Genomic DNA, 17129 nt, shown 5'->3' on the forward strand with positions numbered 1-17129 from the left:
AGACTATTCTAGGCCCTGAGATCTAGGAATGACCTCATGTGATGTTACAGGAAAGGGGCCCTGGTGGTGTTACAAGGGGCATATACAAAGGGAAATATAAATTCATTAACCTTTCAAGAATGTGTTCTGTTCTTCCTAGAAAAAAGAGAAAAACGGAGAAAAGAGTCCAAGCCTTAAGACTCTAGATACGATTCAGTCCGCAGGGTTGCACTTAAATTGCACTCTGCCATGTCAAATTGAAAGACTGGAATTTTACCTTTGCATGGGCCAGGAATATTTTTGTGTCCTCTACCCCAGCCTGAATAAGAGTTTTGGGGAATGTAACATTGTGTTCCCTACTTTGTGCCTTCTTTGCCAGTCCTGATGAACACATTGCTCTTCTGTGGCTTTTGAACTTCTTTCAGGTATTTCTTTGTGTGGGGTGTGATGATACCACCCTTCACTGATCAATGAGAAAAAGTTAAAACACAACCAGTCTGGTCGTGGTATGTGCAGAGCAGAGAAAAGAGAAAGATAAAAAGAGGGATTTGATAAGAATCTTCAAATATTTAAGGGACTGCCTAAAAGAGAGCATGATTCTCTCCTTTAGGATCGGACAGGAGGTAACCAGCTTAAAATGTTTAACTAGGTAGATTCAAGCTTGGTTACATATTAGGAAAACTATCCTAGTTGTCAGAGCAGTTGCACAAACAAAAAAAACAAGTATCAAAAATACTGGAGCTATGGGATCTTTCTCAGAGCATTTACTGAAAGCACCATTTAAATTAATGATGGGAAACACATTCTCTTCCAGGTGATATTGGACTACTACAACTCTCAGCAGCCATAGCCAGCATAGCTAACAGTGAATGTCAGTTCCAGTCCAACAACATCTAGAGGGCCACATTCTCATCCCTGTTTCACATCACAGGGATGTGCACAACTAATCCTTTAATGTTAATTTGGCCCTCCATTTCATTGCTGTGAATTGCCAGACCAGACTACATGGCTGAGCAACATTTTACTTGTTGGGCATCTTCTCTAAGAAATCAATGTTGGGAGTTGTAGTACAACTGTAGTTGAGGGTGACACTACAACTGTTTTGATGGCTGAATGAATCAGATCACATTAATTCCTTCATCTTCCATGTGTACCTGGTAATGAATTACAGTATATTCTTGTAATTGTTATCCTTACTTTCAGGAGAGCATCTTTAATCCTATGTGTTTTAGACCACACATGATAAATAACTCAGGGACTGTTCAGACCAGCCATTAAGGCTGGCCTGGTAGCAGAGTTGGGGGGGGGGGGTGTGCATCTGCATGACACATGCCCCGACTCCACTCCTAGGGCACCATGACACCAAGGGCCACTCCACATGGTGTGCGGCATCATGATGCTCCTCTGGCAATGTATCCATATGACACAGCACGAAAGGAGCTGTGGCGCTGTGGCTATGACCCCCCTGGAAAGGCCGGAACAGGGCTGTGGTATGCAGATGCCGCAGCCCCAATCCAGCTAGGGGTTGTATGTACAGCCCCTCAGAGTACCTGACAATGCAATCTATGCATGTTAACTCAAATGTGAAACTCACTGAATTCAATGAGAATTACTCCCAGGTATGTATGGGTATGGAAGCTAGAGAGTGAATAAAGCTGAAAGGAACATAATCGATGCATTTGAAATGTGCTACTAAAGCAGAATTCTACAGACTCCCAAAAAGATAAATGAATGAGTCCTAGAGAAAATCAGGCCTGAACTCTCACTATAAAAGAAGATGACTAAACTGAGGTTGTTTTACTTTGAACATATCATGAGATGACTCAATGGAAAAGACGATAAAGCTCAGCACAGTGGGATGCATTGGAATCAGGCTGTAAGTCTCGCCAAAATTACAGAACTAAAAAGGGGTCCATGTATAAAGATTTTTCTCTGCTATCTCTTCAATTTGTTTAATTTGTATGCCCTTACACCTAGAATTTTTGTTGTTATAATCAAGTGAACCTCAGATCAAGTAAGCTCATTTGTTTATGAGAGACCTAGACAGCTTTTTTCAAGGTAACACTTCTGTCACTAGTCTATCACTTTTTCCTTGGCATGTCTGCTAAGAAATAGAAGTTGTGTGGGATGGCTGTATTCATATCATCTGAAATTTGTGGATTTGTTGTTATTATCAGGGATACTAAAGGTTTAACTGTTTGTTCAGAGCAAACAAATAGACTTACTTACCTTCCAGTAGATATAAGGGGTGAGGAGTTCCAGTCATCATATCAAGTGAGATCCTATAATATAGGATTGGATATAAATATTTTAAGTATATAACCTTCACTGTGTTGGCCAAGTATGTAATATATGTCACAATAAGTCGATTTTGGTGTTTACTCCTGTAGGCTACTGCCCTCTATGGGAATTTTTTTTCAATTGCTTAAGTGTGATCATATTATTTTTACATTGCTTATTGAAGAATAAATAGGAAAGAGTTCTGTGGCACCTTACAAACTAATGGATTTTTCATCACCTAAGCTTTCATGGACTACATTCCACTTTATCAGAAATGTCAGATGTGGAATGTAGACTGGCCCTAAGCTTCTGCCAGACTTTTAAAATGTTTGCTCTTAGAAAGATAAAGGCTATTGGGCATTGGCACAATGACTTTGCAGTTAGTAGTCTAGGATATCTTGCTTGGTCCTGGAGATGAGAGAACTGGCTCCAAAGCCCTGTTCAGCTGGGTGACTTCCCTCATCTTCATTCTCCCATCTGAAAATCAGGTGTGACTGATAGTCATTCTTCCCAGCTTCCCAAAAAGCCAGCAGAGATTTGCAGTAAACTCAGCGTGTCCTGTGGGCTAGAAAATCACAGAATATTCTAAGAAAAAAGGGAAGAAAAAGAATATACGAATCTATTTTTACCAAGTACATTTAATCCAGTAGTGTCTACTTCAAGGTCTCCGCTTATGTATCAAAGAAATTATATATGTTGTTATTAAATGCTGTTAAATCAGCTTCAGTTTATCGTGATTTTATGAATGACAGACCTCTAATACATCCTGTCTTCAACAGCCCTGCTCAGATCCTGTAATGGCTGTGGCTTCCTTATCTTAGGACTTTATCACACGGGGAAAATCAGGGGTTTAAACAATGAAAATTGCATTAAAATCGCACAAGTGATTAACTTTTTCATACACATTGCCCTTAAAGAGCCATTATCCCAGGAATAAACAGACAATAAACAGCAACAAATCATTCACAGGATTTTCACATGAATGATTTGTTGCTGTTTATTACCTGTTTATTCTCGGGATAATGTGTCATGCATTTTAATCATGACATTATGTGAAATATTAATTGTGATTTTAAACCCCCGATTTTCTCCATTTGATAAAGCCCATAGTCTACTGGCCTGAAACATCAGTCTTTATCTTTTTACCAAGCTTTATTGTCTTTTCTATTGAGTCAAATCATCTTATGATATGGGCAAAGTTTGGCCCTTTTGGCTTCTAGGAAGAATTCAGACTTGATTTGCTATAGGGCCCATAACTGGTCCTTTGGCAGTCTATGCTATCCACAGAACTCTCCTCCAACACCACATTTCAAATAAGCTGATTTTCTTCCTTTCACGTTTCATCACTGACCAGCTTTCACAAGCATACATAGATATTAGAAATGTGATGGCATGAATGAAGGAGATATATTCTGCACATACTTATATGCACATAGAGAGACAAATTTGGAAATAACTGCCATCTTTTAAATATAAAAATTAAGGTAGCTGTGTTGAGCCATAAAAACAAAACAAAATCCAAAGCCTACAATTGGGCAATGTCTCAGTCATGGTCAACTACAACTTAAGCCTTAAGGTTCTTCATGATTCAATATCAGGATATATAACAGAACATTAGAGGGGGACAAGAAACATGGAAGGCCAAATATTTGGCAAAATTATTCCAGATGAAGAAAAAGGCAGGTTTGGTGAATCACTAGTAGGAATTGCAGCTGATACGAATAAAAGTACCACCAAGATACCACCCAGATGATGGCACCACCCTACTGTGGTGAAATGTATACATATACAATACATTTTACCAAATAAGGGGGATCTCTGTGATCAGATGAAGTGTTCCTCCTCAGACTATTGTCCAAGTGCTAACAGTTGATAGACAACTCTTTCTTACTTATGATTCTTAAAAAAAAAAAAATTGCTGGATAAGACCCAGAGACCTTCCAAACAAATGGTACCTGGTAAAGTAGAGTATTGGCCTTCCAATGTGTGTGGGGCTGTTTTCTGCAAAATGGGATAAATGGCTATCCTAGATGGAGTACATTTGCCCATATTTGCTAAAGTTCCCCACTTCTCTCCTCCCCCCACAGCTCCGACACATATTCACACTTATTTTAACACACCCAATGCTCTTTCCTTATTTTTCTCTAAGTGGAGAAAGCATTAGTATGCAAATTACAAAAAACAATGGAAATTTTGCTGTAATCTAAGGGAGCCTTCCTGAAGTATTCAGACTACCTAAGCCCATGGTATTTAAAAACCTTTTTAAAAGATCCCACATGATGTGGAGGAGAATGCATGGCAGGGGGTAAGATCTGAGAATATAGTGTATGCTTTTGTGCTACAGCCAAGAAGGTTTGCATCTGTCCATTGTCTAGATGGGACTTAAGTTGTTCTGACCCCTCTGACAGTGAGGAGGACACCATCAATAGAGTGCTAACTAACCTTCAAAGGAAGGGCCACTTTTGTATCACAGGACACATGTTGGAGGTAGTTTGGGATGCAGTTCTGGCAGAGGAGTGAGCAATGAATTCTGGTCCCTGTTCTGTCAGTTACTTTCAAAGCAGAACATGTTATAAATGTCTGGTGCAAAGAAACCTGAAACAACATCAAAGGGACTAGAATTTACTCCCAAATGAGCATGGGAGGCCCTTTAAAGATATCTCCAAGGTGCTAATCCCTATTCCCTCAAACAGGTTCAGTATCTAGTTGCTCCTCTGAAATCCCATAGACAGCCTGGAGCAGATTCACCCTCACGTGGACATGGAAAGCACCAGTTACCCCTTCTTAGGATTCTTCCACTACCTTATATTCAAGTACTGGTCTTCAAGCAGAGGCTTAACAGCCATCCTCAGGGCTGTCCTCTTTCTGTTATTCTATAGTGCAGAAAATGGGAAAAGGTTCTGTTTTTTGTTTTCTACACTAAAATTTTCAAATAATACTGGCATGCTGGCTGCAATTACTCTGGAGGCTGTGATCCAAAGAAACTGTTCCAAGTTCTGGAATACTGAGGCTTGTTAGTAGGTTTATACAGAGCTTGAAAATGACCCTTTTTAGACTAGCGCTCCCAGAACCCCACCCCCCCATCCAGCATGGCCAACCCAGTGATCATGGGCATGCTGGTTGGGGGGTCCTGAGAACTGAAGCCACAAGAAAGTAATTTTTCAAAGCTCTGAATTTTCACTCTTAGTGTGCACTGGATATTATTTATTTCCTGATATATGGCCTAATGGCAAACAAAGGAATCCCCATTTTTATCTCACTGTGATAGTGATTTTCTTCTTCTCCAACTTGTTTTACTAATTGTCTCTCTACCTGGTAACAGATGGTTATTTATTGTCTTGTTTCCTCCTACACTATAGAATAATAATCTACCTAGCAAAACATTTTGGACTTTGGTTCCTGGTGGTTGCTTCCAATCCAGTGGCAAGCACTTTAACTCGGATAAACAGTATCATTTCTCTGTGAATGTTATATTTTGAATACATCTCAAAATCAGTCTCCAATGTGGATACCAGTGGCTTAATTCTTTAAGTATCACTGGAAACAATATTATTTTGTAATTCTTGCTTTTGTGTGCAACAATTACCCATTACAAAAAGTCACTTAGGACAACAGTCAGAAATTTGGGGAATAATAAGAGGACTAGCAAAATTATTAAATGAAAAATATATGAGGTGCATTACTTTCAAATACTTTGTTAAGCAACATGCCTCAGGACAGGACATTTTAGTCCACAGAATTCTGCTTTATTACAGAACTCCTAGAAGACTAAACTTCTAAGGTAGGAATTTTCTGAATGTAACCTGCAGAGTGACACAGCCTAAATAGAGTTGTTGCTATATATCTTCAGGTTGGCTCCAGCCTATGGTGACCCTGACAAAGGCTTCTTGTAAAGATTTATTCAAATGAGGTTTTCATTGCCTTCCTCTGAGGCTGAGAGAGTGTGACTTTTGATCCAGTGTCATCCGATGCATTTCCATGGCTGAGTGGAAATTGGAACTCTAGTGTTCCAGAGTCCTAGTCCAACACTCTCTGATCACTTTACACACTAACTCTTCCAACTAGAGTAGAAATGTGGATTCAACAATATTACATTACTTCTCTAAAACCCCATCTTTTCCCCAAAGCTGGAATTAAGAACAGCTTTACAAGATAAAAAGAAATACAAGTTAAAGTCCATGTAGATAAAAAGAATACAAAAATTATGTTTAAATAGATATTAAAACCATTTTAAACATCCCAAGGATAAAACTAATACAACACACTAAGAAATGTCCTTTGCAAACAGAAAGACAGCAGGCACAAAAATGATGTCCCAGCAAGTTTTTTTATTGGATTTTGTATTTTATTAATACCCCTCCTTAAGAGTATACTGTCCCATTTGCAGCTGCCATTGCAAATTGTAAACAGTTTGTTAAACAAATGTAATATGTTATAATATAATCTCAAAATCTGTATAGATGGCTTGATTTAACGGTAAAATTTGTAAATGAGGAGGTATGGCCGTATTTTACCATACCATCAAACTAACCTAGTTGGGGACTAAAGTCTAATGAAGTTATCCCAATCAGTTGCATCTGATTAATGGCACTTTGTAGTTTAACTCTTGCTTGGATAGGGGATATGATTGTGGTTTTGAACTAATATGTCTTGAATGTGGTGCTCTATTACACAATATGATAGAGTTGTTTGTGAGGTGATGGCAGCCTACTCATTGTTGTGTGTTTGCCTGATCGTGCAGTCCTATCCTTGCTTTTTATCCTTACTTTTTATAGACTGTCATTTGTTTATACTCTCCAATCTGCCTGTACATGAACCTATGTTGTGTTTTAAATTGGAATTTTGTAATTGTGCTGGCCAAATGGCCGTAATAAAGTTATTATTATTATTACTGTCCCATTTACCTCCCAAGATGGAACACCGAGTGGTCAACAACAAGAGAAAGCTACAAAAGTGAAAACAGAATCTAGCTGTCATATTAAAACACCATTAATTTTAAAAAGCATAAAATCTTTTTTAAAACATAATAAAGATTAAAAAATAAAGCACAGCTTCCTATAAAAAGATGCCTCTGCACAACCAATTAATTAATGTTTAAATAAAAAGGTCTTTATCTGCCAGCAAAATGAGAGCAGCGAGATGATTAGCCTAGCCTCCCAGAGAAGGGAATTCCACAACCTGGGAGCAGCCACCAAGAAAGTCTTCTCCTGCATTCTCACCAGATGCACCTTTGACGCTGGTAAGACTGAGAGAAAACCCTCCTCTGAAGATCTTAAGGCTCGGACTTGTTCAGAAATGGAGAAAGTTGGATATATCTTATAGTGGAAGGTTAAAGCACTATTAGCAAATTAAAACTAGACAGTATGACTCTTTAGTCTTAGCTTTTAATTTTAATCTTGCCAGCAATCCAAGCAGGGAGCCACTGACAAATGGTGAAAGAGGCATGCCATGGGGTGGTGGAATCAAGACACAACCACAAAGCATGCCCAAAAGGTTTGAGTTTAAGGAAGAGCTGAGGCCAACAGAGGCACAACTGAAAACATACACCACACCTCTCTCTCCATCTTTAAAGGTGCTGGCAGCAAGAAGAACCAGGCAAGCCCCAGGCTGAGATGAGCGAAGGTGACAAGATGAAATGAGTGATTGGTGGAGGAATACATACATATGCACACACTTTCTCACATGTATACATGTGCATAACTTTCCTCCTGGCTGATTGTGGCTCCCCATCCGACTTCAGGAAATAAATATGTGTGAAGGCAGGATAAGCCAAATCAGGTAAGATTAATGGCTAGTCCATCACTGCAAAAGAAAGGATGTCATGGCTACAGGCCCAAAAGCATCATATCATGTTCTAGCGGAATTCTTGGTCTGAGCAGGGGCAAGTAACAGTTCAGATTTTTCACCATTCTCCCTAAGTGTGAATTGCTATGTACAAGCCAGTGCTTGTAAAAAAAAAATGTTCATCTATGATCAGAGGAGTAGTGTGAATTGGCTTGTACTTCACAAGAGCTATAATCTTCAACTTCCACACATGTGTGTATATCTGTATCACTACCTGTATCTATTTCCTAGTTTACCTGATCTGTGGCTGTGGCTGGCTGAGTTTGCATAGGCATTCTTAATCCATTGTACTCACTGCTTTTTCTGATTAATAACTGTGATGGTAAAGCAAATTAAAAATGCATTCATTGAGCCCTGAGATGAGTCGTCTGAATTAATTCTGGTTTCACAATCTGATTGCTGTTGATGAATGTTTATTTATTTCATTTAGTAAAATATTTATACCATGCGCTATATCTGGAAATCCCAGAAGGGTTTACAATAAAATTTAATTAAAACAATAAATGATAACAATAATTTTAAAAGATGAAAATATATAGTTTATCAGTTAAAACCAGATAATTTGAAACCAGTTAAAACAATGTTAAATAGTACAACCATAAGACATGAGTTGTCATGGAGCAGTGGGTGGAGTGCTGGACTAGGACTTGGGAGATTCAAGTTTCCTACTGAACCATGAAACTCACTGGATGATTGTGAGTCAGTCATTCATTCACCCTCTCACACACCTAACAGGACTGTTGTGAAGATGAAATGGAGAGAGGAGGGGAGTATGTACTGTTATAGCTCATTGGAAAAAGGAAGGATATAAATTTAATTAACTGGCTGACAGTACTTTAAAAATGTAGCCCAGTAAACTGTGTGATTATTTAATCTTTCTAGTTGTGGAAAGGAAGTGGTAAGAAGCTATAATGCCAGGAAATGTTATCTTCTAAGATTCAATCTCACCTTTTTGTCTGATTTATGATTTCAAATTTCTTTCCATAATAACATCTACATTTGAAATATGAAACAACTTCTCACTACTTATAATTCTGGATGTTAGAGGAATCCCACAGAAGGTGGTGGTTTGGACATGAATGAATTGATGTCTTCTTAATATGGGGTGGCCACATGTCCTACTTTACAGATGCCATTTGAAGAGCAAACCAGTCCAGAAATCTAGTTTAAAGAGAAAACAATTTTTGGAAAGGGAGAGCAGGAAATCCAGGAGTTGCCTGTCAACAGCAGTTACTGTTTGGGCAGCAGATTGAACATGCCTAAGGGCGGATGGGGAGATCCTGCCTAGAGCTCTCTGGCCAAGAATTCCCTAAACTCCAAATCTCAGGATTCCATACATTGTTGCCATGGCTGTTAAAGTAGAATCATAATGCTACAACTGTATAGTGTGAAAGGGCCCTAGTGAGTCCTCCGGGCCATAGAACCTTCTTTTTTTTCTGGCAAGATTCAACCATGGAATATGTGAAACAATAAAACATATGCCAAGTTTTGCCCTACTGAAAGCTGAAATAAATGTATCATGGCAAATCCACAAGCTCACCAAAAATCACAGGGAATTTTGCAGGAAACTCCAGTTTTGATTCTGGGACTGAGAGGTTATTTCAGTCCTTCACTATTCTGTTTTCCCAATCTAATTCCATCCCAGCCCCAAACATTCACCATCACTCTGAAGCTGGTATTAGCACTACTGAGGAAAGAAACAGAGGAACAAAATACCTACCTGGTCCCAGCTATCAGAGTACACAGATGCTTCTTAAGGGACAATTTAGATTGGGGAACTGGCATGATAGGGAAACAAGGTACCAGGTTTCTGCTAAACTTTTGGAGAAACCTCCTAGTGGTTAGAGCAATTCAGCTGCAGAACAAATTGGCTTCAGAGATGGTAGGCTTTCTTTTGCTGGTAATATCTGATGAGAGGCAGGGCAGCCCCCTGTCCTCCATCACAAATTCTCCATTGAGCCGTGGATTGATCTAGATGACCTCTGAGGTAGATGACCTCTCCAACTCTAGGCTTCTGTTAATATATAAAATAGTGATTGGACATTTAAAATGTAATTCTCCACAAATATGCTTACATACAAGCATATCACCACTCAAGCTGCTTGATATGTTGACAATGGATGTTCATGTCTCACTGTCATCACCTACTTCCTGGGAATTGGTTTGAGGGTTCAGAGCATACTTTTGCGTTTAATAGTTCAGGCTCAGAAACTCTGTGGGAATCAAATTATAGTCACTCCACAGGGTGACGTGGTTCAACTCTTTTCTTTATGAAATTGAGGTTACCTTTTTCTCGGCAAATCCACAAACAGCTTTTCTGGGTAGAAATACCACAAGAGTAGGAGGGAGAGAGGGGCCTTATGAAGCATCTAATTACAATTAAAGGGAGATCAGCCTTTCCATCTGGGGTCACCCTAGATAGTGAAAGAAGGGCAGAAAATGCTCCCATGGCTAGGCTCCCATGACAGATTATCACTTTCATGTGACTTTCAGTGCTATCAGCCTCCATGACTTATCAGCGAATGCAGCTTGCAGTCAGAAATATGCTCCCATCTCACTGCCGATTTGATGCAGGGTGAAGATTAGGAACAATGAAACAGTCAATTTTTCATTCTGGTTTGGGTCGACTGGGCAGCAAAGGTGGCCACCTGCCATTAGCCTTTTCCCTTTTCCAAACCTACACATGGAGACATCTTTGAGAAAATGCAAGGGAGGAAAGAACTTTTAAAATAATCTTTTACAAAAAATACAAGCTTGAGAGTTTTTAGACCAAAATCCTAAGGGCTTATTTGAGCAATGTTATCTACTACGTATGTGCTATTTTCTAGCCACAGCTGCAACATGTTGCCACTGTCATGTACAAAAAAACCAACACTATGCACAAAACTTCAAAGGTAGGTTTTCAAGCACATGCAGGGACGTAGCCAAGGGGGGGGATCTTGGGGTCCGGACCCCCCCTTCCATTAGAAAAATGAATGGTATGTGCTGCTGCGCCGCTGCACCCAAACCCCATTATAATGGTGGCACTTAGTCTGGACCCCCCCCCTTCCTAAAATCCTGGCTACGTCTCCGGCACCTGCCTTTCTTATGTGACATGGAAATAGCTGAGTACTACACCACTGAGGTGGTCTGCAGCTTGTACAAGTATTAAAGGAAAAATGAGGGGAGATTTAAACTTTTTTGGATTTTGGAATGCTGGTTCAATATCCAGCAATGTCCTGGTCATTATGACATTCTTGCTTCCTTTGTTGCTAACTGCCATCAAGTTGACTTCAACTCATGGTGTCTGTATGAATGAGAGACCTCCAAGTCACCCTGTCATCAATAGACCTGCTCAGGTCTTGCAGACTCAGGGTCATAGCTTACCTGATTCAGTCTATCCATCTGGAATGTGGCCTTTCTCTTATCCTGCTGCCTTCTACCTTACCAAGCATTATTGTCTTTTCTAATGAATTTCTTCTCATTTTATGTCCAAAGCATGACAGCCTCAGTGTAGTCACCATGACTTCTAGGGAGAATTCAGGTTTGATTTTCTCTAGGACCCTTCCCCGTGTGTGTGTGTGTGTGTGTGTGTGTGTGTGTGTGTGTGTGGTATTTTAGCAGTCTATGGTATCATCAGAACTCTTCTCCCGAACCACATCTCAAATGAGTTGATTCTCTTCCTATCCACTTCCTTCACTCTCCAGCTTTCATAATCATACACAGAAATGGGAAATACCGTAGCATGGAAAATCCTACATTTAGTATTCAGTTATATATCTTTACACTTCTGGATCTTGTCTAGTTATTTCACAGTTGCCCTTTCAAGCCCAAGTCTTCTTCTGATTTCTTGACTACAGTCTCCATTATGATTGGTGCCAGTGTATGGGAAATCGTGAATTATTTCAATGTTTTCATTGCCTAATGTTTTGTAAGTCATTTGTAATTGTTATTTTTGTTTTTTCCTAGTCTAGAATATTTAATTTAGGGGCTGGACAGACCACCCCTAAGGGATGGCCTGTAGTCACCCCTTTTAGCACTGGATCGGGGCCATGGCAACTACATACCACAGCCCCAATTTCACCTTTCCATGGTGCAAAAAGGAGCTGTAAAAAGCGGCTCCTTTTTGCACCCCGGAAAGAGTGCCATAGCCAATGGTGCCACAGCTTTTCAGTGCTCCTTTGGCGATGCATCATGTAAACGCAGCACCAGAGGAGTGCCGTGACACTGCCCATCATGTGGTGCAGTGCACAGCATCACTCCGGCCTGGGGGCAGAGTCAGGGAGTATGTCGTGTCTGTACAGCCCCTTAATCAGGATCTCATACCAAACGCACCCTAAATGTTTTTTCTTTCTGTAACAATTAAGTAAGCTTAAAAGAGAAATCTTAACTTTGTCCCTTTGGTTCTCTCTTCCTGTGGGCTGGAGTCAAGCAAGTAAATCAGGCCACAGATAGGAGTTTATCAAACGGGAGGAATTTCTCTTAAATTCGAATGAAAAGAAAGTGGGGCCAGAACGCATTCACTTAAAGTCGGTAGTTTAGCGCAATTATGTGAATGTGCATTGCATTCGAACTGGCTTCCCATTGCCCGAAAATAGCATGCCATTGCCCAAATTTGCATGTGGCAGTCTATCACAGAATAACATGAAACCACATGATTGTGTTTGGACTGACTTCCCATTGCCCGAATTTGCGTGTAGTGGGTTATCACACAATAACGTTAAACCCTATGATTGCGTTCAGATTGCCATTGGATTATACTTCCAATTTCCCTTGTCTGATAAACTCCATAGTCAGTTTCCCTGAGCCTCCTGGCCTGTCAGAGGTAGTGGCATCCTTAATGTTGTGTCGCTCGGTTCAGGTGCCTGGCAGTGCTGGAGGGAGGGGGGGCACTAGCCACCCAAGTGCCCACCAAGTGTTGCTGGGAGGGGGGGGGGCACAGCCAAGCAAGTGATATACCAGGGAAGGTGGGAGAGATATGCAAACACTGATTCCACTTTCCCCAGTGCCTTGCCCAGCTCAAGCAAGCCAGCCAAAGCACTAGGGAAGACCGGAGAGATGCACACACTCACTCCTCTTTCCCTGGTGCCATGGTTGGCTCAAGCAAGTCAGTCAAAGCACAGAGGAAGGTGGGAGAGGCATGCAAGTGTAGGGTGACCAGATTTCCTCCTTTTCCAGGACATGTTCTACATTTCGACCTTCTGTCCAGGAGGCATTCCACAATGTCCTCCATTCTGAGCATGACTAAAAAACCCACTGAGTGACACCACTGGTTGGTGGACAGAGTATGCTACTTAGACTGCCCTGCACCCTTTAAACTTGCCTGCTCTCTTTAAACCCTTACTGATAACACTGTCCTGTACTATCAGTGTTGAACTACAATTCAACTGCCAGTTCAATTTGCTTCTGTATGTGGAATGAAAAAAGAGGAGTGTGTCATCGTGTCCTTACCCTCAGACAACAAAGTATCTTGGGCTGGCCCATTTTCTCTCTTTCCTTTTCTTTCTTTCTCTTCCACATAAACACACGCATTGACTATTGGGAATGTGTAATTTAAGAAGATAAGACAGAGGTCAACATTCTGCTATTTCATCACATACTATAATATACATGTTACTGGAGTTCCAGAAGAAAAGAAAACAATATTTTGTGAAAATAATTAGTCAGAGGAGGCCTGAGCAGGGGAAAATTAAATGTGTAAACTATAATCAAAGATTACATTGCTTTGCTTCAGCTAACAGAAATGATCTTCCTCTACCCCAACGAGGTTCACACACAAATTCTCTTCCTTTCAAATGCTAATCCCTACCAGACATGGACTAACAATTACAAATTCATAGGCATCTTTCCCAGGAGCAGGAATTGTTTTGCCCGGTAACAACCTCTAAAAGGAGGTCTTAATAGAAATTCACTAACAGTCACTGGTAAAGCTTCATTAGCCAAAGAGAAAAGACGAGGGCAGGCTGCAGTGGTCCCTAACCACTCTAGGGAAAAATCAATTCAAATTACTTGGAGAAGTAACAAGGCCAGATAATGTGTTTCCTTTGCAGGATTATTGTTTTTGCACATTCTAATGTGCTTGTAGATTAGGTTGCTGTATTTAATCTTGCAGTGGTCCACAGTGACAAGACTGGGAACTAGTAGGATCAGTGTGTGTGTGTGTGTGTGTGTGTGTGTGCCTTCAAGTCACCTATCAACATATGGTGACCCCATGAATTTAATAGGGTTTTCTTAAGCAAAGAAGACTCAGAGGAAGTTCTGCCACTTTCTTCCTCTGAAATATAGCATATAGCTATCTAGGAATTACTTTGACCAACAAAATTTGAATTTGTTCCAGAATAATTATGAAAAGATATCGAATGAAATTAAACAAGACTTCCAGAGACGGATCAAATTGAAATTGTCACTGATGAGAAGAATTCTGGTTATACAAATGAATTTTTTTGCCTAAAATGTTTCCCCCCCCCCACAAACTATACCTGTCTTGGCTAGTGATATGCCTTTCAAGATTTGGCAAGAGTTGCAAAAAGAGTTGGTCCAAATTTATATTTATATTTTTCAAGAGTTGGTCCAAATTTATAAGACAAAGTAAAAAAACAAGGATAAGGTTTAAGTTGTTACAAGATTCAAAGGAAAGGGGAGTTTGGACTATCAGATTTGAAATTATATTTTTCTGCATGCACTTTGGTCTGAATTAAAGAGTAGATAACACTAAATGATGATAGATTTGATAGATAGATCTGAGGCTGACGTGCCTTTTTATGTTATGACAAGTTGAAAGTAAACAAAGACTTTAATAACCATTTTGTAAGACATGTTATTTTAAAGATAAAACCTCTTTAGAACCTCATTTTGGAGGTTTTTAAACAGAAGCTGGATGGCCATCTGTTGGGAGTGCTTTGATTATGTATTCCTGCATGGCAGGGGTTTGGATTGGGTGGCCCTTGGGGTCTCTTCCAATTCTATGATTCTATGATTCCATGATTCTATGAGATACAAATCCAAATTATCCTCTAAAATTCTAATTTGGGTTTCTAATCAAGAGGCTTTGTATCAAATAGAAAACAAACCCATAAAAGATGGATTATTTATAGAGATTTATTAAAGTGGGATAGCGATGAAGTTAAGACTGTAGAGTTAAATGGGCTCAGAAGCTCAGGTATAACACTGAGCTGGAGTACTGGGGAAAATGTGGACTATTGGTTAAAAAGATGTATTGAGTAAATCTTAGAGGGGGAAAAACATAAGATGATGTATAGATAGTATATGACTCCAGTGAGATTGTGTAAGGTTTTTTTTATGTTTAAAGGACTTTAAAATAAATGTTAAATGTGTGATTTATATGAAGATACTTTCTATCATATGTTGAGGTCTTGTGAGACACTAAGAAGTATTGGATACAAATACAGAAACTGATGCAAAGTATCTTTAGATTTAAAATATGACTGAGGCCAGAGTTATTTTTGCAAGGTATAGTAAAAGATAAATTTAATGGAATTAATTTCAAAGTGATGCATTATATGATTATAGTGGCAAGAAAGTTATATGCCCAGAAGTGAAAAAGTGACACTATATAATTGGAAGAAGAATAGGTTATTAATGTCTTTGAAATGATAAACTTGCAACATTGGTTAAAGAAAACATTGGCTTTCTTAAAAGACTTTGAACTATTTTTGTCTTACATCAAAGAGAAAAATGGCAGTTTACGTTAGCAGGATTTGATGTTTAGTGCAACGCTGTTATATTTTATGGTCAGCTGTAGTACTGAGTGCTGCTAGGGTTGCAGAGAAGTTCACTATAAGTTCACTCTTGCATTTGGAGGGTGGAAAACCCACTGTGTGCCTCTTTTTTCTTTTTTCTGTTTGTATTATGCTTTGTAGGTAAATTTCATAGGGAGGGTGGAGATGGGTTTTGTATATATTAGTATTAGTATTTTAGTGTAGTGTATTGCTTTTATGTTAATGTGTTCAATGTATGTTATAAAACAATACAAATATTATATTTAAAAAGGAATATAGCCTACAGCTCCTCTTCTTTGTCAGCAGTCTTCCATCCAAATACTAACCAGGGCTGGACCTGCTTAGCTTCCAAGATCAGATGGAATCTGCTGCCTTTAGGGTAATTTCTCTCTTAGAAGACTTATTTTGACATGTCTTGTGTGGAAATGAAGTAAAAACAGTCATTTGCTTAACTCTGCTGCTAGTATTTTTTCACTCCAAGAGATGTGACTACCCTCTACCAGAGAGCTGTGGCCAAAGAGGAAGGCAGGTTGGGAGGGCAACCTGGGATATTTTGCTGCCTGAGGCAAAAAAAACCCAAGATGCTTTTGCTCTCTTTCACTGGACTGTCAATTAAATTTTACATTAACACTGATGGTGGGATGGTGCCATTCACTACACCTGAGTGAAGTGAGTTAGTTGAGGATGTTCAGGAAATGCCATATGGCACACCCAGTTCTGTCTCCCAATAGAGAGGAATAGCTGAGAACGAATATCAGAAAGGGAATAATTACCAGCATCTGCACATGGTAGGGTTGGCCTAAGGAGGGTCTATGAATCTACTCATTGGCACTGCTCACAGGTAATCAAAGGATCAGCTAAGTTAATACCTTGCAAATTAGTCTTTTGGTCTCCATGTAAAGCTTCTTTGAGCTTTGATATGTAATGTTTATACTTAACAGAGTCTTGCCTGTGCAAAGATGCCTAGGCTGTTATACAAGTACCATGTATATCTACGGGAAGCAAACAAAGAAGGAACAAGCCAAAAATGATAATTATAGGGTGTTTCAAATTAGCTCTTAGCAAAAATAAATAAATAAATAAATAAATAAATAAATAAATAAAATTAACCCTTAGCAAAAAAAAAAAAAAATTCTAAATCTTTGCAAAAATCTTCTAGCCTTTTCAAGAACTATTTGCCCTTTTCCCAGAAGGCTGCTAGGTAGGAATGAAAGGAGGTGAGAATGGAAGGGGAAAGGAGTAGCTAAAAGGAGAAATCAGATAGTTTTGCCTACTTTTAGCTTTGGTTTTATCCTCCATTGGCTATTG

This window comes from Sceloporus occidentalis, unplaced genomic scaffold (assembly GCF_023333645.1).
Source record: "Sceloporus occidentalis isolate IW3139 unplaced genomic scaffold, rSceOcc1.0.p SCAF_3, whole genome shotgun sequence".
Classification (NCBI taxonomy): Eukaryota; Metazoa; Chordata; class Lepidosauria; order Squamata; family Phrynosomatidae; genus Sceloporus; species Sceloporus occidentalis.